This window comes from Podarcis gaigeae (genome assembly GCF_964106915.1).
Source record: "Podarcis gaigeae genome assembly, chromosome: 10".
Lineage (NCBI taxonomy): Eukaryota > Metazoa > Chordata > Lepidosauria > Squamata > Lacertidae > Podarcis > Podarcis gaigeae.
Window position 1 is genome coordinate 15327179 of NC_139686.1, and position 21697 is coordinate 15348875.

Consider the following 21697-nt stretch of genomic DNA (forward strand, 5'->3'; position numbering starts at 1 on the left):
TTATACATCAAAGGGAGTCCGCACTGGCTGCGGTATAATATTTAAGTAGAGGGATATTAGAGGGAGAGGCATCTAGTGAAATCTCTCTCCCCCCCTCCCCGCAACCCTCCAAATCTCCGTGAGAAAATAGAGGAAATTTTCATAAAGCATTTCATTTTGCATATAAATTGGTGCCTCGATTGTGCCTGTGAATTTACTGCTGTCAAATTTAATTTTTCTTTAATTCTTCAGGCCCCAGATGTGGAAGGCTCTGTGTGGAGGCTGCAATTTTCAATGCTTACAGGTAGCACCCCAATCGATAATGTCTCTTTATGAGAAATTACCGTTAATGTTATTGAGTATGCATTTGGCTTTATAGGATAATAAGGTAATATGAAATGCCAATTCATTCATTAGAAGGGAGCTAAGTGCTTAAATGAAATGGGTGACAGGTCTGGAGGGGGAACGAGGGAGGAAGGAGAAAGAGAGAGAGAGAGAGAGAGAGAGAGAGAGAGAGAGAGACGCCATAACAAAAGAGGTAGTCATGGGCAGGAAGTAAGGAATGGATTTCAAATGACCTAAGAACCCCCCACCCACCCCAATGATTTTAAGCCGTATATTTGCATTGGCTTTCGGTAAGCAATATGCATTTGGAGATTAAGTTGTTGGAGCGTTCACAGGTCAGGAAGCTGTTCAGGCTGAAAGTGGGATCTGATCTTTCAAAGGGGGCAGCAAAGCCTATTGGAGCCAGGCCAGAACTGTGGGCAAGCAGATCTCGTATGGGCACTCTCTGGCCTTGCAATCAATTGGTGGAACTGGCAGGGCCAGGCATTGGCATCTCCCAGTGCTTTTTTTTTTCTTTTTAAAAAAAAGTTTAGAGAAGGGGTATGCAACCTAAGTGTGCTGATCCAGGGGAGAGGTTACCATGGGGCGAGGTCCAGGACCTGAGTTGAGGGTCAAAACGGGGTCCATAGCGAGAAGCCGGGCAAGGACAGGAACTCTGGGGGAACAGGACTGGATGCTGGCCGAAACAGCTCTTCAACGACATTGCTCCCGCAACCTGGGGCCGGGCTGACTGGCCTTTATCTTCGCTGAGGCCAGGGGCGGTCCTGGCCCCCAGGAGACCCGCCTCTCCTGGCCTTAAGGCGAGCACTCCTCCTGGGAGAAACCAGTTCCCTTCGCCTCTCTGCCCTGAGCCTCTGCAGTTCAGGAGAGGCTGAAGGGTTACTGAACCCAGAGGGAGACTAACCTGTAGGCACTGAGTCCTCAACCACCTCTGGAGCCAGAGTGGATTCACCTGGTGCCTGCTCCTGAGGATCTGGCACAGGTGCAGGTGCTTCAGAATCAAGGCCCTGCCCCAGTTCAGCTGTCCCTGGAGGCGGGGACTCCTGTGCAGGCTGAGATTCCTCCAGTTCAGCCTCTGAATCGGATTCCCAGGCCATCACACTCAGTGGCGTAGCGTGGGGGGTGCAAGGGGGGCCGGTTGCACCGGGTGCAACATCTGGGGGGGCGCGCTCGCCGCCTCCGGAGTTGCCGAAGAGCCTCGGGTGCAGAGTTTAACTCTGAGCTGCCTGTGATGTGGGGGGCATGACTGTTCCGCAGGGGGCGTGGCGTGGATCTGTACCATTTGCCGCTTTGATCTAGCACCTTTTGCGGAGAGCACAAGACGGGCACGTCGCTTTGCGGGAGCCAAGGAGAGGCACCTGGTTCAGTCCCATGGGGTGCGCTTCTCTTGCGAGCCCCCCCCAGCCGCCTCCCGCTGCCCACGCCACACTTTTCCACTCCCACCCCTTCTCCTCGCTGTCAGCAGCCGTCTGTGTCTGATTTGAGAGGAGAACGGAGGCGAGGCAAGGCGGCTGCAGCCAGTGACCCCCCTCCACCTCCCGCCCCAGGGCTACCAGAAGCCCCCCCGGCTTCGGCTGGGGACAGAGAGCGCGCCTGCTCTTCCCTGCGTGCCACTGCCCCATTGGAAGGGCGGTGGAGGAGCTGCAAGCCGGGGTGCGCGCCATGAGCCTCAGCCTTGGGGTTCAGGGGCCAGTGGTGGAAGCAGGGCCAGTGGTGGAAGTGCGGCGCTTTCCCCGGGTTGCTGTGCGCGGGGAGCCCTCGGGGTGTGGGAAGAGGCAGCGCTCCTGGCTGCAGGTCCGAGGCCTGGCTGCTGCCCGCCTCTCACGGCGGGAGGGAGTTGCGCTGCCGCCGCCGCCCGCAAGGAGCCAGCCACTTGCTGCCCGCGAGGCTCCTCTCTGGCCGGCCTGCCAGCTGGGCTCATCCTCCTTGCCTTCGCAGGCAGTGGGCTCTGCTCCCGGGGGACCTCCCGGGGGAGCGCAGCAAAGGGGCGCCCTTCTCAGCCTCCCCAGCAAAGGGGCACAAGCAAAGGGTACGTCCCGGCGCCGTGGTCGTGCCCTTTGCTCCGCTGCGAGCCACGCTGCCGCTTGCCTTCGCCTTTCACAACAGCCCTGCAGGGTAGCCCAGGCTGCGAGGTCAACCCAGCGAGAACTCTCCAAGGCTTCTCTCGGGCCCCAGACCAGCCCTCCAGCGCCGCCACGGCCGGTCTCTTGAGTCTGTTGCCAGGCCACGGAGGGCCAGCAGCCAAGCCTGACAAGAGCAGAATATAGAGGCTTGGTGGGGGGGGGGCACCACAGCATGGGGCGCAAATTACTTGCCTTGCCCCGGGTTATGGGGCACAAATTACTTGTCTTGCCCTGGGTGCTGACAACCCACGCTACGCCGCTGATCACACTAAGGCCTGGGGGCCGGACCTGGCCCAATTGCCTTCTCAATCTGGCCTGCAGACAGTCTGGGAATCAGTGTGTTTTTACATGAGCAGAACGTGTGCTTTTATTTAAAATGCACCTCTGGGTTATTTGTGGGGCACTACAACGCAACAGTAACCACTTTCTGTAACTATCCAATCACTGAACGTCACTTTCAATTCCTTATTTGCATATGTGGACCTGAGTGAAAACTATCTACAGTATCCCCCTGCTGGCCCAGGGTGAGAACTTCAGTACATAACACTTTCCAACATTTATTTGTTAGTGTGTGATTTTCTTTTTTGTACATCTACCAAAGAATAAAATAAAATAAAATAAAATCAGGATTAAGGGGTTTCTCAGGACAGGGAGAATATGTGCTGTGCCCCATTGCTAAAGTAGTGGTGGCACTCACCCTTCTTCTGACAGGAAATGCTTTGGGTGGTGGTGGACAAAAAATAGGAGGCTGAGAAAGGTCCGTTGAGGGGAGTCCCTGTTTTCATCTGAGGCTGTCACTGCTGGTTCACCTCTGCTCTCTGAGCATCCGAGCAGCAACAAGAGAGAGAGGAGGCAGAACAGCATCCTCCACTTGCCTTTTCAATTTTGCACCAAATACAGACACACAGACAGAAACACCCCCACACCCCACTGGGCCTAATCTGGAGGTTTCCTGTGCCTGATACAAAGACTTGGTCCAGGAAGACCTATATGCACCATTTGATGGACAGGTGTGGTCCAAACCAACCAACCAACCAACCAACCAAACAACAAACAAATATGCAAATGAGCATTGCTGCAATGGAGATTTATTTGCTGGAGATGTGCATTTCTATCCAGATTCAGGGTCCAGATGGCTGGGTACCAGCAGAGGCAAGAGGCAGTTTACCCCAATTTGCACTGAGAAATTCCCTTTGCTGGGTGCTATTCTTCATCCTCTGATTTCTGGAACAGGCCTTTTCCGTTGTGAAATTTGGTGCATTGTGATTTTGGGCACATGAAACAGACGTTCCTTAAATACAAATCTCCCCCGTGCCCTGTACATAATGCAAAATGTTAGATTTGAGGCAACATGGATTTAGTATCTTTCTGCCATAAAAAAAAGGTAGAGCTGTTTGGCTAGTTCCGTCAACTTTTCCTTACTAACAAGAGTGCACTTGAACCTAGACTGAAGAGCCGTCTTCACTAATAAATGAAGGTATTTGTGTATGAAGAAAGTATTGTTATTTATAATTCATTATACTTCTCTTTAAAAATTTACAGCCGGGGAGCAGAATCGATATCTTTTGATGCACCAATCATACACCGTTGGCTCTACAGAGAGAAAGCAAGGATGATGACTATGATTGATGATGATGTTAATAAAGGTAATGAGTTGTTACCGGGAACTGATACAGTTGTGATGGCTAAACGCAAAAGGCAGTGTCTGGGCAAAAAGATTCCTCTTAACAATTCTGGGGAGATAGTCACGTAAACAGATCTGGCTTCCCCATCTCAAGACTAGCGACCTGTATACATGATGCATGGAAGAGTCAGCCAACGAGAGCAGGAATAGACCTGTGTGCACCTTGCGCTAAGGTGGTGGGGTTTGCATTCACTGCCTTGCTGTTATTGAACTGTAATGAACTGCAGGGTTGATCTCATTTCCACAGAAGCCAAAGGCTGCAATCAGACAGCACTTTACTCCATTTCCCCAATGTTTTCATACCTGAGGATTTCCACTTTTTTGCGATCTTCCACATGACAATAAAAAGCCACTTCTGGAAATCTAGTGGAAGTTTAGCACCCATTTCTAGCTCAATTCCTTCTGGAGGGGGAATCTACTTGGAAAATTCCAGGACGAAATTTGGGGTGCTAAGAGAATATTATTATTTTTTAGTCCCAAAATCATTACTTACGGTGGTGAGAAAAAAAGTCATTCCCAGTAAGTCCCCATGAGTGAACATTAAGGAGAATTTGCACTGGGAATGACTTTTTTCTCACCACCGTAATTAATGATATTGGGACTAAAAAATAATAATCTTCCTAGTTGCCGAATTCTCTCCCACCTCCCCTTTTACCCGCTCCTCCCCTCTAAATTCAGAGAAAGGAGAGTCTAGGGAAATATTTGAAAAAGCACTAAATAACAGCAGCAGCAAGACCAAAATAGTTAAAGTGGAGCAATAATATTTTGTGGAAAGATGTTCCGTTCAGTTCAACTCCCATTCATCAGAAACTACCCTGGCGGTGCAATCGTATGCATGTCTGCTCAAGGAGATTTACTCACAGGTAAGTGTGTGTATAGGATTGCAGTCTTAAAAGCCTAAAGGGCGGGCGGGGGAGAGAGATAATGTCAAGATCCATCCTCAGCTGCTACAAATGGATGGAGCTCCAACGTCCTTAAGCTTCATTAGGCTCCCTTGCCAGCGTAAGAGATAGCCACTTAAGGCTGGTCAAGAATGTTGAAGAAGTGTAAGGACAGGAAACGTTTTCCCAATAAAAATGTAATTTCCCACAGGAGCATTTCATTTTCATCCGACTTTTTCCAAACTCTCGGCGCAGTCAACAAAATGTCTAATGGATGTTTTGTTAGTGTTTACCAATGTTTGGTAGCTGGGAAAATGCAGCGCAGATCTTTTTTATTTTTTATTTTTTGTCAAGTGCAAATACAACTGAGGCTTTTAGGAGGTCCAAAATGGTAATTCTTTCGGGAAGGACAGGGCAGGCAGGGAGAATGAAGCCGTTCCTTTTGCTTACCTGCATAATAAACCCAAAGCTGAGCTCGTGACTTTTCCAGGGTGGGCATCGTGAGTTGGTGTGGATGGGCATTTGCTGCAGGGCCCAGTGGATCTGCTTCTCCTGTTCACACTTGCAACTTCCTTGTTCACTCAGGGCTCAGCCACACTTCCCTTGCCCTCTGACAGCCAGGTCCCTGCCCTTGTACCACACCACCTGTTTGGCTGCCTAGACCCACCCAAGGCCTTCCAGCTCACCCACTGACTTGGCTTGCTGCTCTGGAAAAAAGGCAGGAGCTCTCTCTCCCCCACTTCGCCCCCTCCTTACTACTATGATAGAAAGTCTGATGCTAGGGGCACTGGGAAATGATGTTACCCAGAGCTCCTGGCACCTTGCTGATATTCACAGCAGCATGAAAGGGACCCGAGAGAAGGCAAGAGAATCCTTCCTTCCTTTCTCTATTCTGTTGAGGCTTAAGAAGGCAAGTGGGTTGGAGGAAGAAGAGTTTTGAAGGTGGGAGGGAGGCAGAGAGAGAAAAGATTTTATTTCTTCTGTGCCTCAGATGACCTGAGCCACAAAAGAGCATGAGGGGCTATAATACGGTCATCTCATATGTGAAGCAGGCAAAACAATTTTGCCTTTCCAAGCCAGGAAACCTGAAATCCAGTGACATCAGCACACAGAAGAGAGTGTGAGTAACAGCTGGAAAAGCATATCACTCCCCCCCCACCCCTATTATCTTTTTCAAGCTCCATGCGATAGAAATATCTGTGGGATTCTGGTTTGAAGAAAACACACTATAGAAGTGATTAGCCTCTTAGAAGGAGGAGGTTCTGCACAGAGGTTACATTATGTTTGCACACTGTAACATACCCATTATTTCAATCACTAGTTTGGAGGCCTTTCTGCATTACCATAATCTGAAATATAATAATAGAGTTTCTCCACCGTGTTTCTCCATCTCATTTCTCCCAAATAGAGTGACTTAAGCTAAAAGACTTTCAAAGCCCTCCCTACGGCTTGCGAGTTTGGGGGAGAATATCTATGCTGTCATCTTACTCAGGTTCGAACATATTGCTCCTGAAATGCGGGCCCTCTGCTTTTAATTCAGTTTGTCAGATTATGGAACTGAAGGAACCATTGATCCCTAAGGATAAAAATCAGCAGAAGGCTTCTTAAGAGAACAGCGCAGTGTAGTCAAAGAATGTCTGAGAAAGTCTTTTCTTTTGTAGTTTGGATGTTGAAGGTCAAAACAAAAATGTGCTACTTAGAAGTTTAGAACAGGAAGGAAAAGTGTGAGGCAGCAGGGAGATGGAAAGTGGAGGTTTAAATAAAACTCATGAAAAGAAAAAAACTTTAATAAGGCATCGTAGTGGCTGTGCTTTGTTTTAACACACTAGCCATTTAAAACCTATCAGAAGGGATTAAATCTCTGCCGCTGAGGTTGCCTTTTGCTCTGTTGTGTGTTGGGTTATACAATTAACATTTTAAAAGATTGCCATGAGGCATTCATACTTTCTCCAAGGCAGAACCACCCCTGACGCTGCACAACGCCCATAGTTCTCTGGTTGCCCTATGATGGAGACAGTATTCCTCGATTGCAAAACAGAGAAGTCACCTGACATGGAATTTCTGTAGAACTTGCTAGCATTGAGGCCAGTGTCGCGTATGCAAAGGTGCAGCCTGACCACAAAACACTCGGTCTGATGATGTGACGTCATGCACATGATGTCACACAAACACAACACATGATGGGCCCCCTCAGTCTTGGGTGCCTCTGGCTCCTTTGAGAAAAAGGTGGGATATAAATGCAATAAATATTTATTTAGATGTGGGAACCAGCCTGCAAGAAGGGAACAAAGAGGGAAGAGTTAGTCTATGACAGATGCATTTGACTGAATTGTTACACATTTTTCCATGTCAGTTGTTGGAAAACATATAGCTAATCCTCCCTCCCTTCCTCACTTTACAGTGGTACCTCAGGTTACATATGCTTCAGGTTACATATGCTTCAGGTTACAGACTCTGCTAACCCAAAAATATTACCTTGGGTTAAGTACTTTGCTTCAGGATGAGAACAGAAATCGTGTTCCGGCGGCGTGGCAGCACCATTAGCTAAAGTGGTGCTTCAGGTTAAGAACAGTTTCAGGTTAAGTACGGACCTCCAGAACGAATTAAGTACTTAACCTGAGGTACCACTGTATAGGCAAACATTTGGGCCTTCAAGGGTGGGGTTTATTTTCATAGTCTTATTTCCTTTTGTGTACATAGTCTAAGGCTGTCTCTCAAAGGACTCAGAGAAGCTCTGTTGTGCTGTGGACATATAGGGTTTCTCCTTTAAAAGAAAGTTGAAATTGGTTTCAGAAAGAGTTCTCTTCCCGTGATACATACTTATTTCTTTTGTGCCACTGTTGCCTCAGGTCAAAAAGGGTTTTCAAACAATACCCAGAAAGTCATGTTACTCAAAAGCAAAAGGAAAGTAGGATGTGTGTACACATACCACAAACAACACCCTTTCTTTTCAAATACCTCCAACTCCTTGGCAACATTTAGTCATCTGCTCATGTGTAGGAAACCCAGAAGCAGCAGCCATAGGGCCCTGTTCCTAGTCTGCTCCTGATACTGTGTCTCCATCGCACGAAGCTGAACCCAGAGAGGCAGCGTGGTTAGAATGTTGGACTAGGACCTGGGAGACCAGGGTTCAAATCCCCAGTGGGCCATGAATCACATGGGGTGTCCTTACTCCAGTTACTGTCCCCCAGCCTAACCTACCCCACAAGGTTGTTGTGAGGATAGAATGGGGAGGGGGAGACCCACATATGCCACCTTGGAGGGAAAGTGAGATATAAATGCAATCATATCAGATAAAGGAGGACACTTCTCATGAATTGCTCCTCTCAGGCACGTCTCCACCCTTGCAATGGGATGTCCCTTTCACATGCACTTGCTAGGCATGCAGCTGCTTGTTTGAAGGGTTCCATTTCTGTGCTCATCACATGGGGAAATGTGCTCCTTGTGTGGTGTGGGGGCAATGTTGCATTGAGGACACCAGGGTTAGGATCAGTAGTGGAGACTGGCTCCTGCTGCGGTACATGTGCCCTACATGTGAGAGGGGGACACAGGTGGTGCTGTGGTCTAAACCACTGAGCCTCTTGGGCTTGATGATTGGAAGGTCGGCGGTTCGAATCCCCACGACGGAGTGAGCTCCTGTTGCTCTGTCCCAGCTCCTGCCAACCTAGCAGTTCGAAAGCACACCAGTTCAAGTAGATAAATAGGTACCTCTGTGGTGGTAAGGTAAACAGCATTTCCGTTCGTTCGGGTTTCCATCGCAGTGTCCCGTTGTGCCAGAAGTGGTTTAGTCAAGCTGGGCACGTGGAAAGCTGTCTGTGGACAAACGCCGGCTCCCTTGGCCTGAAACCAAGACCAGTGCCCCTGACTGACCGAACCCAAAGGGTGCTCATCAATGGTTCCTCTTCATCCTGGAGAAGAGTGACTAGTGGGGTGCCACAGGGTTCTGTCTTGGGCCTGGTCTTATTCAACATCTTTATCAACGACTTGGATGATGGACTCAAGGGCATCCTGATCAAATTTGCAGATGACACCAAACTGGGAGGGGTGGCTAACACCCCAGAGGACAGGATCACACTTCAAAACGACCTTGACAGATTAGAGAACTGGGCCAAAACAAACAAGATGAATTTTAACAGGGAGAAATGTAAAGTATTGCACTTGGGCAAAAAAAAATGAGAGGCACAAATACAAGATGGGTGACACCTGGCTTGAGAGCAGTAGATGTGAAAAGGATCTAGGAGTCTTGGTTGACCACAAACTTGACATGAGCCAACAGTGTGACGCGGCAGCTAAAAAAGCCAATGCAATTCTGGGCTGCATCAATAGGAGTATAGCATCTAGATCAAGGGAAGCAATAGTGCCACTGTATTCTGCTCTGGTCAGACCTCACCTGGAGTACTGTGTCCAGTTCTGGGCACCACAGTTCAAGAAGGACACTGACAAACTGGAACGTGTCCAGAGGAGGGCAACCAAAATGGTCAAAGGCCTGGAAACGATGCCCTATGAGGAACAGCTAAGTGAGCTGGGCATGTTTAGCCTGGAGAAGAGGAGGTTAAGGGGTGATATGATAGCCATGTTCAAATATATAAAAGGATGTCACATAGAGGAGGGAGAAAGGTTGTTTTCTGCTTCTCCAGAGCAATGGACACGGAGCAATGGATCCAAACTACAAGAAAGAAGATTCCACCTAAACATTAGGAAGAACTTCCTGACAGTAAGAGCTGTTTGACAGTGGAATTTGCTGCCAAGGAGTGTGGTGGAGTCTCCTTCTTTGGAGGTCTTTAAGCAGTGGCTTGACAACCATATGTCAGGAGTGCTCTGATGGTGTTTCCTGCTTGGCAGGGGGTTGGACTCGATGGCCCTTGTGGTCTCTTCCAACTCTATGATTCTATGATTCTATGAACCCCATAGTCGCCGTTGACTGGACTTAAGCATCCAGGGGTCCTTTACCTTTACCTTTTACCTTACATGTGAGTAAAAGTACAAATGAATAAGGCTTCTGAAAAGGCTATTTTCTGTCTCCGCTCAGAGGGCCAAGCTATGTTATGCTAGAGTTTTACATTTGTGACTGAAACATTCAACCAGTGGAGTCTAATCTATTAGGGTGGACCATCCACCTTCAGTCAACCTACCAGCCTGCCTCCTTACCACTAGTCCAGTGGATAGCACAGCTTGTCAGATGCCTGATTAATACTAATACTATTAATAATACCCTGCCCATTTGGTTGGGTTGCCCCAGCCACCAACCTCAGTCCACCCTCAACAACCCCCCACGTTAGTCTCAGTTTTGGCTGTCTCAATGCCCTTAAGTCTCAGTGTAGAACCCTTGTAGAACCAGACAGGTAGGATGATGAGGACAAAACTGGAATTAATAGTCTTTACCTGCCATTGGCTCTGGCGCCACCTACTGTTGACCTCCCTGACTTCTGCCCTTCCAGTCCCAATGGGCACCAGCCACCACTACTCCTGGTGTAAAAGCAGCTGATTTGGATCAGGGTCATGGTTTGAGGAGATCCAATCCCTTTATCTTGCACCGATTCCTTGGCTGAAGTCACACACACCTTCCATGCCTATTAGTTTTGGGAAGTGGGATTTGGACCAGGTCTGCAGTGCAAAAGGTTGTGCCCCTTTGCCCACTGTGCCATTGGCTCAGTCCAAACTAGTTTCTTGCACTCCCCGAGCTGCTCTTATAAGAAGAAGGTTTCATTAGGAATTCCAAGCACAAAAGTCCAAGCTAATGCGCAGCTTAGCCGTAATATTGCAGAAGGTGCCCTGGACAGGAAAAGCTATCTAGATCACATGGACTGAAAATTAATTCGGATCTGTCCAAAAATTGTTCTCTCTAAGGTGTCCTTGAGCCATATTAAGAGATTGCAACAGGAGCTTCCTGGTAGTTAAGGTGGTGAGTGCTCTTAAACAGGTATTTATTTGCTGTTAAACGTTATAACTTTGGTCATTCAGGAAAACCAAAAGGGTATTTGGATCTCTCCCTAAATGTCAGGTATTTAAGTGGCTTGACTTTTATTTTCTATTTGCTCTGGTCAGTGTAAATTTCTGTGGGTTTTGCCGGCATGGATAAGGGGATTTGGGGATGTGTAGTTCTTGGTTATTAATATTTGACTTTGTTAGTGCTTGCTGTTTACTGTGTGGCTTCTGGAAAAAGAAGGAGAAATGGGGGATATCTGCTTGCTATTTTAAAAACTTCCCTAGGACCAGGAGCTGTTGTGGCTGCAGCCTTGTGTTTCCATCTTGTGCAGCCTCGGAAAACCAAACTGGTTGGGTGTTTTCAATGTAGAAGTAATAGAAGGTAAAAACAAAACCCTATCTAGAATCTATGACATACTTTTAGAGTGGTATACAAAGGACGAGGAGGTGAAGGAGGCAATGATTAAATGGGCAATTGACTTTGGTTATAACATCGATTTTGAAAGGTGGCTGGAAGTGTGGAATTGTAACATAAAGTTTACAGCATGTATGTCTCTGAGAGAAAATGTTTGGAAGATGCTATATAGGTGGTACCACACCCCTGTGAAGTTGGCCAAAATGTATAGACTAAAAGATAAGAAATGCTGGAAATGTGGGGAGGTGGAGGGTGACCTATATCATCTATGGTGGACATGCAAAAAGGTGAAAGGCTTTTGGGAATCGGTTTACAATGAGCTTAAAAGAATATTTAAATACACTTTTCCCAAAAGACCCGAAGCCTTTTTGCTGGGAATGACGGGTAAAGATATTAAGAAAGAAGATAGAACGATATTCCTCTATGCCACCACAGCAGCGAGAATTTTATTGGCACAATATTGGAAAGTGGAAACTATCCCCAATATAAATGATTGGCAAATTAAAATGATAAAATATGCTGAGCTTGATAAATTAACAGGTAAATTAAGAGACCACGATGAACAGAAATCTCTGAAAAATTGGAGTAAATACTGGAACTATATTGGAATAAATGCTTAATGTGATTGGCGGGGTCAGAACAAATACTACCAGCGTGTGAATTTAGGCCTATAGATTAAAAATCAAATACGTAATTGGAAGCAGATATTTGATACTTACCAAAAGGATGGAAGGAAGTCCAGGACGGTTTCTGTGGGTGGTTTTTTTTTTTTTAAATCTTTTACTGTTTTGTGAAATAGCCAGATTAATCTATCTTTGTATAGTTAGAGAGAGGAAAAAGTTGGCTTGTATATCTTGACTCTCTTTTTTGTTACAAATTTTTCTTTTGTATTTGGTTGTATGTTTGTTATGTGTATAACCTTAATAAAAATGTATTTGGAAAAAAAAACAACTGGTTGGGTGTTTTCATTTTTAACTATAATTCTGAATTCTGCTTTTAAACATGTCATATGTGCAGCATACGGAACATGTTGACAGGGTGGAATTAATTCAACTAAGTTTTATTCAAGCAAGATCCATTGGGTGGAATTCAATGTAGCATTAAGAGGATTGCTCTGTCAGCGCAAATACTTTTGCTTGCCTGGTGGGACAATCCCCTCTCTCCTCCCCTCTCACACTGTCCTGGGGGTTCACTAACCCCCCCCCCCCAAGTTGATTTTGCAAAGGTGCAGCAGTGCAGCTGCACGGGGGATCCCCATTGCACTAGCGGGAGTACTTGTACTGGCTTCTACTAGTGGAATGGGTTAGTTGTATCTAGAGAAGTCTTGTGCTTCGATCCTGCTTTGAGAACATGATGCTGGAGTAGACAGCCCCTAAGACTGTTCTTTTGTGATTGTGCGAGAGGCAATTGCAGCACAATCATATCTTTCAAAAGGCTAAAGGCACCCTAGTAGTCTGGGTGTCTCACCTCCGGCATGCAACGCTCTCTGCTCAGTACGTGTGTGTGTGTGTGTGTGTTCAGAAAGAGAATGTCAATACATCTGAATTTTTGAAAGAGGTATCCTTGACGCCCCTCCCTGCAGCCTGGAAATAATGCCATGAACTTCCATTGCAAATCTATGCGGTGAAATCCAAGAAACTTAATGACTATACTATTTCATTTGGCTGCTCCATGCAGTCTGAGCTCCAATCTGCATTTTAAAAATCCAATTCTGCAGGCCAGTGGGCTCTCGTGCTGGCGGAGGGAAGGTGCCCGTGCAACTCCACACGCCGAATCCGACCCTCCAAAATGAAAATGACTAATGTTAAGATAAAAGCAATGGGCTAGCCCTGTGGTCCTTAATCAAAGCACCTTGACTTCAACAGGAGCTGTGCCAGGGTAGGAAGTGAATAATGACTCCAGGATTTGGTCTGATGAGAATATTAATATAGTGACTCAATATCCAGGCCTGGTGCTCACAGCCGATGGTGTGTGAAATTTACTTCTATAGGAAATTGCCTTAGTTTAGGAAGATGTACAAAAATGTACCAAGCCTTGGGACGGGAGGAAATGGCTGCTGCAAGCATTGCGAAATGTTAATTGTTAGCCCACTAAGAGAGGAAATGCTGTGCTGCATCGTCAATAGCAATGCAAGGTCTTGTGGCACCTCGAAGACTAACGAAATGTATTGCCATGTAAGATCATTTGGGGAAGGGTCATCGCTCAGTAGTACAGTCCCCGCTTTGCCGGGGGAAATGTCCCAGGTTCAATGCCCAGGATTTCTAGGTAGGTCTGGGGAATACTCCCTACCTGAAACCCTGGAGATCCATGCAGCCAATAGTAAGCTACAGAGGACCAATGGTCTAACTCAGTAGAAGGCATTTTCTCATTCCTGATAAAGTGGACTGTTGGCAATGAAAGCTTATGTCACGACCAGTTCACTAGTATTCCAGAAGCCTGTTGACTCTCCTGTTTGGTCGTAGTGCACAAACATGGCTGCTTTTCTAGAATACATAATGCTTCTAACTGTGTGTGTTGTGTATCCACAGCAGTGACCAGAGGAGATATGACCACGGGTGGAGCACAGAAAGAAGAAACGTCATGGTGCACCTGTAGCAGCAAAACTGAACATCTTCATCCAGTGGTGTAGCATGGGTTGCTGCAGCCCGGGGCAGGGCAACTATTACACCCCTCCTGGTGGACTGGGCAACTGGGGTGCAGGTGTGCACCGGAGGTGGCTTTGCCCACTTGGGTGCTTTCCCACCTTCCTCCCTCCTCAGTGGGTGGTGGCGGCAGCCTTCCCGTCCCTCTCGGCCAGGATGGATGGTGATGGCAAGGCATAGGGGTGCGGGATACACTGGCAGACACCCACTCTGGGAGAGCTTGGGCACCCTTTGCATGCCCCGCTGTTGCCCACCAGCCATGGCACCTCCACTGCTGGTAATGCCAGCACCAGGAGCGCTGAGTGGAGCCACAGCTACTACACCCACAGCGACCTATTAGCTTCCTCCTCCCCCTCTGTGAGAGCAGACTCCTCCTCCCCGGCCTGGGCCGCTGCTCCCACCTGTGCCCAGCACTCCCTGCCACTGTGTGAGGTGGTGCTAGCAGTTCTCTTCAGCCTCTGCCACCAGAAGCATCCCTCGCAGTGGCCCAAGCTGACTGACTGAGGCAGCAAGAATCCAAGAGGAGGTGGAGCTGCCAAACCAAGAACTGCATGCCACCACCTGCAATGGGAGTGCCAGAAGACAATTGCCTCCCAGGCTCCGTTCACCCACCACATGGGCTCTGCATGTGCCCCCACCCCAGCTGCCCAGTCCACTAGGGGGGCTCAATACTTGTCCCGTCCTGGACACCAACAACCCACACTACATCACTGCTTGTTTGCTCCCTATGCGGAATGGAAATCAATCCAGTGAGTACAATTGGGACTCCTTGTTTTTGTTGCTGCTTTCACCTTGCAAGTGAGACATAATTTATTACCCCCCATCCCCTTTTCCATTGTGGTTCCTTTGCATTGAAATGAATAGGGTGGATAATGCAATTCATGCAATGTACTTAAATTATAACCTAGCAGTTTGAAAGCACGTCAGAGTGCAAGTAGATAAATAGGTACCACTCCACCGGGAAGGTAGACGACGTTTCCGTGCACTGCTCTGGTTCGCCAGAAGCAGCTTAGTCATGCTGCCCACCTGACCTGGAAGATATACGCCGGCTCCCTCAGCCAATAAAGCAAGATGAGTGCCACAACCCCAGAGTCGTCTGCGACTGGACCTAAAGGTCAGGGGTCCCTTTACCTTTACTTAAGTTACATAATTTACGTAAGTTATGTAATTTTGCCATAGTGGACAGAAAGACTCCTAACATGGCTTTGGGGAGAAGATGAATGGCAGTGGAAAGGAACCAATGCTTCATGTGATGAATACAGGGAGGAAAGGGAAACAATGTTTTCTTGTCCATTCAGGTCAGTTCATATTCGAATTCATGAAGTTCCATTTCCTCAAACATCCCTAAGTTTAGGGCAGAAATAAGATTTGAGGGAAGACCACCTGTTCTGCAGGTCAGTCTTTAGGTGCTGTCCTACATGAACTCCCTGAAAGCTGTGGAGAAACACAAAGTTTATATTCCAGCAACCATGTGGAGACATACTGTATATCCACTGCAAGCATGGCGTTGATAGCCAAACTCTAATTGTGCAATCTTCCTACCTGATTTGTAGGTTTCTCTGTATCAGGACCATAGTGAATGGAGCTACCTCAGAGATTTAGGTCATTTATTATCTGGGTGATGAGGTTCTGTCTAGATTGGCCTATAATTAGGGATGAGGGATAAGTTTGCACTGAAAGGTGAACCTACCTGATTCACACTTTCTGAAACCACACACACACAAAAACAAAGTTATCATTTAAAGTGGCACTTCTCCGAATTTTGCAATGCAGTTCTCCAACCAAGTAATGCGTGCAAAAGTGCATATATTAGAATAGATGCGTATATTCATGCATATATTGGTGAAAACAGCATACAAAAATGCTTTGCAAAATTGTATATTACATACAAAAATTCACAATGGGAGAAGCCCACACTAAGCTGCTGGTGAATTTACAGGAGGACTTTAAAAACAAGCAAACTGGTGTTGAAATGTGGAGAACTGAACTTAAGGAATACTGAGAAACAAAAAATTAGATTCTCTTATCCCTGCTTATAACTGAAGCCCCCCTTCAGCATTTCACACTACTAGTGTGTAGTGACAGCAGTCAGCCACTGGGTGTCAGCAACAAATGTGACAGCGTTGCAGGAGCTAAAGCAACTGGAGATGGTTATTTCTCATTATTGTGATGCAACTTCGCTGCATTTATTCTTCCCAAAACTGCTGGGGGGGGGGAGTGCTGAACAGAACGTTCGCGTTCTCAACCTGGACTTAAATGAAAGCCTAGGTAAAGCCTCCAGCTCAGGGAGGACAATGGAAGTTCCTTAAGCCTATTTTACAATATTATTTAAAGTTATACCACATAAAGAAACTTTTCAAACCACTTCCTCGGGAGCAGCTCTGTGTATGGACATGCATATTCCAACAAAGGAAAGAAGCAATCACCCAGGATGGAGACATAAATAATCATAGGCAAGTTTGTTTCGTACACTTCTTTGTCAGACTATGGTTGCATATGGATGAGGTGGTATTTAACTAAATTTGACTCAAAGTAAACCTACTGAAAAGTTACAGATAGGTAGCCGTGTTGGTCTGCCATAGTCAAAACAAAAAAAAATTCCTTCCAGTAGCACCTTAAAGACCAACTAAGTCAGTTCTTGGTATGAGCTTTCGTGAAGAAGTGTGCATGCACACGAAAGCTCATACCAAGAACTGACTTAGTTGGTCTTTAAGGTGCTACTGGAAGGAATTTCTACTGAAAAGAATCAACTTAGTCGTGTCCAATAATTTAAATGGATCTACTCTGAGTCAAGCTTATTTGCATATCACCCAAAGTTTATTCTGGAATCAATGAAGACAGTTCTTGTTTTTCCCCCACCTAGTGCACACACATGTGTGAGTGTAGCCCCTGAAAAGCACTTCTGGTTTCATTCTGAAAATAAAAACTCATTGCATATTGATTCTGCATTACCCTCCAGTGTGTCCATTTGAAAACAAATTTAAGCGGCCCAAAGAATGTGGGTGTTTGTGTATCCACACCAGCCTGACGACGTTGTCATGGGGCAGGGGATATATACCAAGATTGCAAGGGGAGGGGAGTTCAATGACATAATCTAATTTCAAAGCAAGTAACCACACACATCCAATCTGCACCGCAGGACCTGCATTCAATCCAGATTGAAAGCAGCACGTTGAGGATGAACACAAATTCCATGTTGAGAAAAAGTACATTTTTGCTCTACAAATGGGTAAAGTGTGTACACAGCCATAGATGTGACTGCATTATGGAGGCTGCTTTAGCACATTGGAATTTGACTGGAATGCCATCACTGCAAAGAGCTCTCCTCTTGAGGAACTGATTACGAGCTCCACTGTATTTGCCCATCTTCTGGGGTTTTTTTTGCAAAGCATTCAGCTTGACATGCTACTATCCCTGAACAGGGAGGCTGTCTACCAGCTCATATCTTCCCACACTTATGTTCTCTCTCTCTCTCTCTCTCTCTCTCTCTCTCTCTCTCTCTCCTTTCCTGGCTATGCAATTACCTCCTCTTCCCCTGCCCTTTATGGTGCAGGAGGTCATTTTAATTCGAGTCAAAATTACTTCTCTAAAAATGTTGGTAATTCTGACAAAAGCATCCTACTTTACCGCTGAGGCGCCCAGTAAGCAACACTGCTGAGGTTACAAGAGAGCAGGAGCCGTAAGTCTGCTCTCTCATTTGCATACAAATTGTCAGCCCAGAAGCAAACATATTGTTAACATTATGGATTACATAAATTCTAGACCTTAAAAAAACAAAAAACAACAACAAACACCTTTGGGTTGAAGTGTTTCGGATGGAGAGGGTTCTCCCGCCCCTATGTTGGCAGGCTCAGCAATTAGAATGCAAATATTAAATGGAATAAAAAACCAGAGCAGGCCCTACCATTAGGCAGAGTGAGACTGCTGCCTCAGGTGGCAGAAGCTGATGGGCAGGCAGCTTTGGTGAGGTTGAGGAGGACAGTGACATGCGGCCTACCCTGCATAGCCTAAGCTGATCTCCTGGAGCCTGTCCCATTACATGTGTTTCTTTCTGTGGAATAGGGAGGGGGAGCCAATTTTGTTTTTATAAGAGCCTTGCTGAATCAGGCTAAAGCCCATCTGGCATCATGATCTCACCATGGCCCGTCAGATGCCTATGGGTAGCCGGCTTTGGGCTGGATCAAAAAGATCAAGAGTCCAGAAAGCAAGACTTATGAGGAATGGTTTGGTATGTTTAGCCTGGAAAAGAGGGGACTGAGAGGAGATATGATAGCCACCTTCAAATATCTCAAGGGCTGGCACACAGAAGATGGAGCAAGCTTGTTTTCTCCTGCTCCGGAGGATGGGACCCAAACCAATGGCTTCAAGTTACAAGAAAGGAGATTCCAACGAAACATTGGGGAAACTTCCTGACAGTAAGAGCCGTTTGATAGCAGAACGGACTCCTTCAGAAGCTTGTGGCTCTTCTTCCTAGAGGTTTTAAAGCAGTGGTTGGATGGCCATTCAACATGGATGCTTTAGTTGAGATTCCTACATTGTAAGGGGTTGGACTAGATGATCCTCAGCGTCCCTTACAATTCTACAATTCTACGATTCTGTTATTCCCTTTTAAATTTGTAGTTCTGAGGTCTGAAGGCACTCTAGGCAAGACAATCCATTAAATTGGGAAACTGTCGCTTTAACAATCAATCCATTTTCCCAAGGAACTCTGGGAATTGTAGCCCTGCGAAGGGGATAGAGGTCTCTCAACAATTCCCAGCACCCTTAAGAAACTACAGCTCCCAGAATTCTCTGGTGGGTAGCAATTGCTCCTTTACGTGGTATCATAGTACTTCAAATGTATGGTGTGAATATGGCCAAATTCAGAACCCCACATCCACTGAAATTCTAAAAATAAATAAATCTAAAGTAGCCTGATAAGGAGTCAACAAAATGGAAGCATTGCTTTGTAGAGGGTTAAACTGTCTGGGAAACTAGAAGACAAATTTTAGCTCAGCACTAGTTTAGTTATCTTTGGTCTGAGTTTTAAGTCTCTTGTCCTAAAATGAAGGGTATGTGTGGCAAATCCTGGGCCCATTTGTTTGCCTCAAGTGGAGGGAAAGAGGGATTGGAACCACACACTATCCCACTTGAGTTCTGTGAAAGAAGAAATGAGAATACATATAAGCTAATTAAAATAATCTGAAACAGTGGTATCAGCTGGGTTTATTTATATCTTAAATACTCTCACATTAAAATATATTGTTACCTGCCTTGAGACTCCAAAGTAGGGTGGGATATAAGCCTCAAATGAACAAAAGGGTTGTTCGCCTTCTTCTTTCAACAGCCAAGTATATACAAAACATATTAGTGTAGGGAAAACCTAATGTGAGTTGCAGGGATCTGTGAATTAGAGACCAAATCAACAAGCACAATTAAAAATCAAGGCTCCCAGCAGTACAAAAATAAACTTTGTTCATTTATTTGACAAATGCAGTTTAGCTTTAATTATTTACACTAATACGCGGCACTATCTCATCATAGCAAATGTTTGGCGGTATATTTTTGCAAAAGTAATTAAGTCTTTTTAATGTGCAATCTCACCCTCACGCGGTATCTCCCCGTACATCTCGGATGAGCAATGCGATGAGCAAGCCGTTTGTTCTTGCCCGAAAATTACGGGATGCACGAGAAAGGTGAGATAAAATTTCACCAGGTTGTGTGCGTGCGTGCGTGCATATTTTTCAATGCATCACTTTCTAACTCAGGTTATATCATCTTGTAGGATCAGGTGGGCGGATTTGCATACACGTGTCTGATTATACAAAGGAGAGGGAGAATAGCTTGTAAATATCAAACGAAACCGGTTTGTGATAACGTTCCTGGGAGAGGCGTGCAGTGTCCTACAAATCTGACTTGTCAACGGGTAAGCAAAACAAAGGCAAAACACAAATTCCTCCGCTCTCAGAGAAGTGCGATGTCGCCTGAAAACTGCACTCTGCTCTTCTCCAGTCATCCCTTCAAGCCTTGTGGACTTGTCAGGAGGAATTTTATAAGCGACTGGTTCACAGGAAAAGACCAGCTCTGAGGAGAGTTCTTTGACTTTTACCTCGACCGACCACTTCATCAATTGAGCAGGCTGCCAAAGGACAGACTGTATGACATACAAACTTGTCAGAAGGAGCAAAATGCAAAGGGACAACGCAGTTTTGTTACAAGAGGAAGCCTTGACAGTAGGAAGGCTCCCTTGTCCTTTTTTGTTTGTTTTCCTTTGCTTGATTTGGTGTTTTGAGTGGCAGGGTTCTCAGGCCTTGACGTGGGCACATCATTCACAGCACCCATTCTGTAGTTGGCGGGGTGGGGAAGGCAAGCATGGCAAACTGCAGCCAACTGTGTGTGTGCCACATAGGAAAGAAATTCTTCCAATCTACCCTGGAAGAAGGGAAGAAAGTACTTCTGCATGATGATGAGTTCTTCATGCAGTACATAGTTCAACTATGGAACTCGCTCCCACAAGAGGTATCAAATACCAGTGGCAGGAAACTGCAGGTGCTCTTGTGCTCAAATCCTGCTTGTGAGCTTCTATTTAGAGGTTCCCCTAAACGGCCTCGGCCCAGTATACCAGAGGGAGCTTCACCACCCCCATCATTCAGCCAGGTGGACACTGGGGTCCAGCGCTGAGGGCCTTCTGGCAGTTTCCTCACTGCAAGAAGACAAGTTATGGGGAGCCAGGCAGAGGGCCTTCTCAGTAGTGGTGCCCGCCCTGTGGAATGCCCTCCCATCAGATGTCAAAGAGATAAACAACTACCTGACGCTTAGAAGATATCTGAAGGCAGCCCTGTTTCGGGAAGTTTTTAAGGACTGATGTTTTAGTGTATTTTTAATCTCTGTTGGAAGCCACCCAGAGTGGCTGGGGAAACCCAGCCAGATGGGTGGGGTACAAATAATAAATATTATTATTATTATTATTATTATTATTATTATTATTATTATCATCATCATCATCATCATCATCTGGATGGCCACAGGATGCTAGACAAGATGGACCACTGGCCTGATCCAGCAGGGTCTTCTTATATTCTTAACCCAGGAAGCATGGGAAAGTGCCTTATACGGACACACCCCATTGGTCTACCTAGTTCTGTGTGGTCCACAGTGACCAGTACTTTGAACGGGAAACATAATGAGCATTAGCAAGTTGCTTGGCATTTTTAAATGGGGAATCAAGGATAAGTTAAGTCACTTTCCTTACCCCCTCCAGAAATGAGCAGGGAGCAGCACAGACTAGTGCTAGGATTTGAACCAATATATAAACTAACAGAGCAGGAAAGTCTGTCATTGGGATTACTGCATATCCAGGTGCATGGATAAAGTCCCAAGCCTTCACCATTGCTTAGACAAGCATAAAACAGATCTGCAGAAATAACAAGGAACACGTCACCCATCAGAATGTGTGGAGCTGAAGGGGCTGCCTCACACCTTCATTCTCAAATTGCGATAAAGAAGGGGAGAGGAAATCTGAGGGGCCGTCTTCATATTCGGATAAAACATGTGGCGCAGACTTCCTGGGACTGTAACATTTTGGGCTGCAGGTAGGACATCTGACAGGTTTCCACATACAAAAATATCCTTGCCTACAGAAGACTAGCAGAGAAGAAAAGAGATCCAGTGCATATTTTAAACACATACAAAGATGCAATATTGATTCTGCTGATTACAGACAA

General features: G+C 46.2%; 2 long non-coding RNA genes across 2 annotated transcripts in view; both read left to right on the top strand.

Moving 5' to 3' along the window:
• Positions 1–229: 229 nt before the first annotated feature.
• Positions 230–4114, top strand: LOC310826355. The gene is made up of 2 exons (XR_014555784.1): positions 230–283; positions 3990–4114. It is a non-coding gene; the product is annotated as an uncharacterized lncRNA (long non-coding RNA).
• Positions 4115–7408: 3294 nt separating this feature from the next.
• The window catches only part of LOC310826361, a 683860-nt gene continuing 669571 nt past the window's right edge, over positions 7409–21697 (top strand). Inside the window, exon 1 of the long non-coding RNA XR_014555789.1 lies at positions 7409–7497. This is a non-coding gene — a long non-coding RNA (uncharacterized lncRNA). The remainder of the gene's footprint in view (positions 7498–21697) is intronic.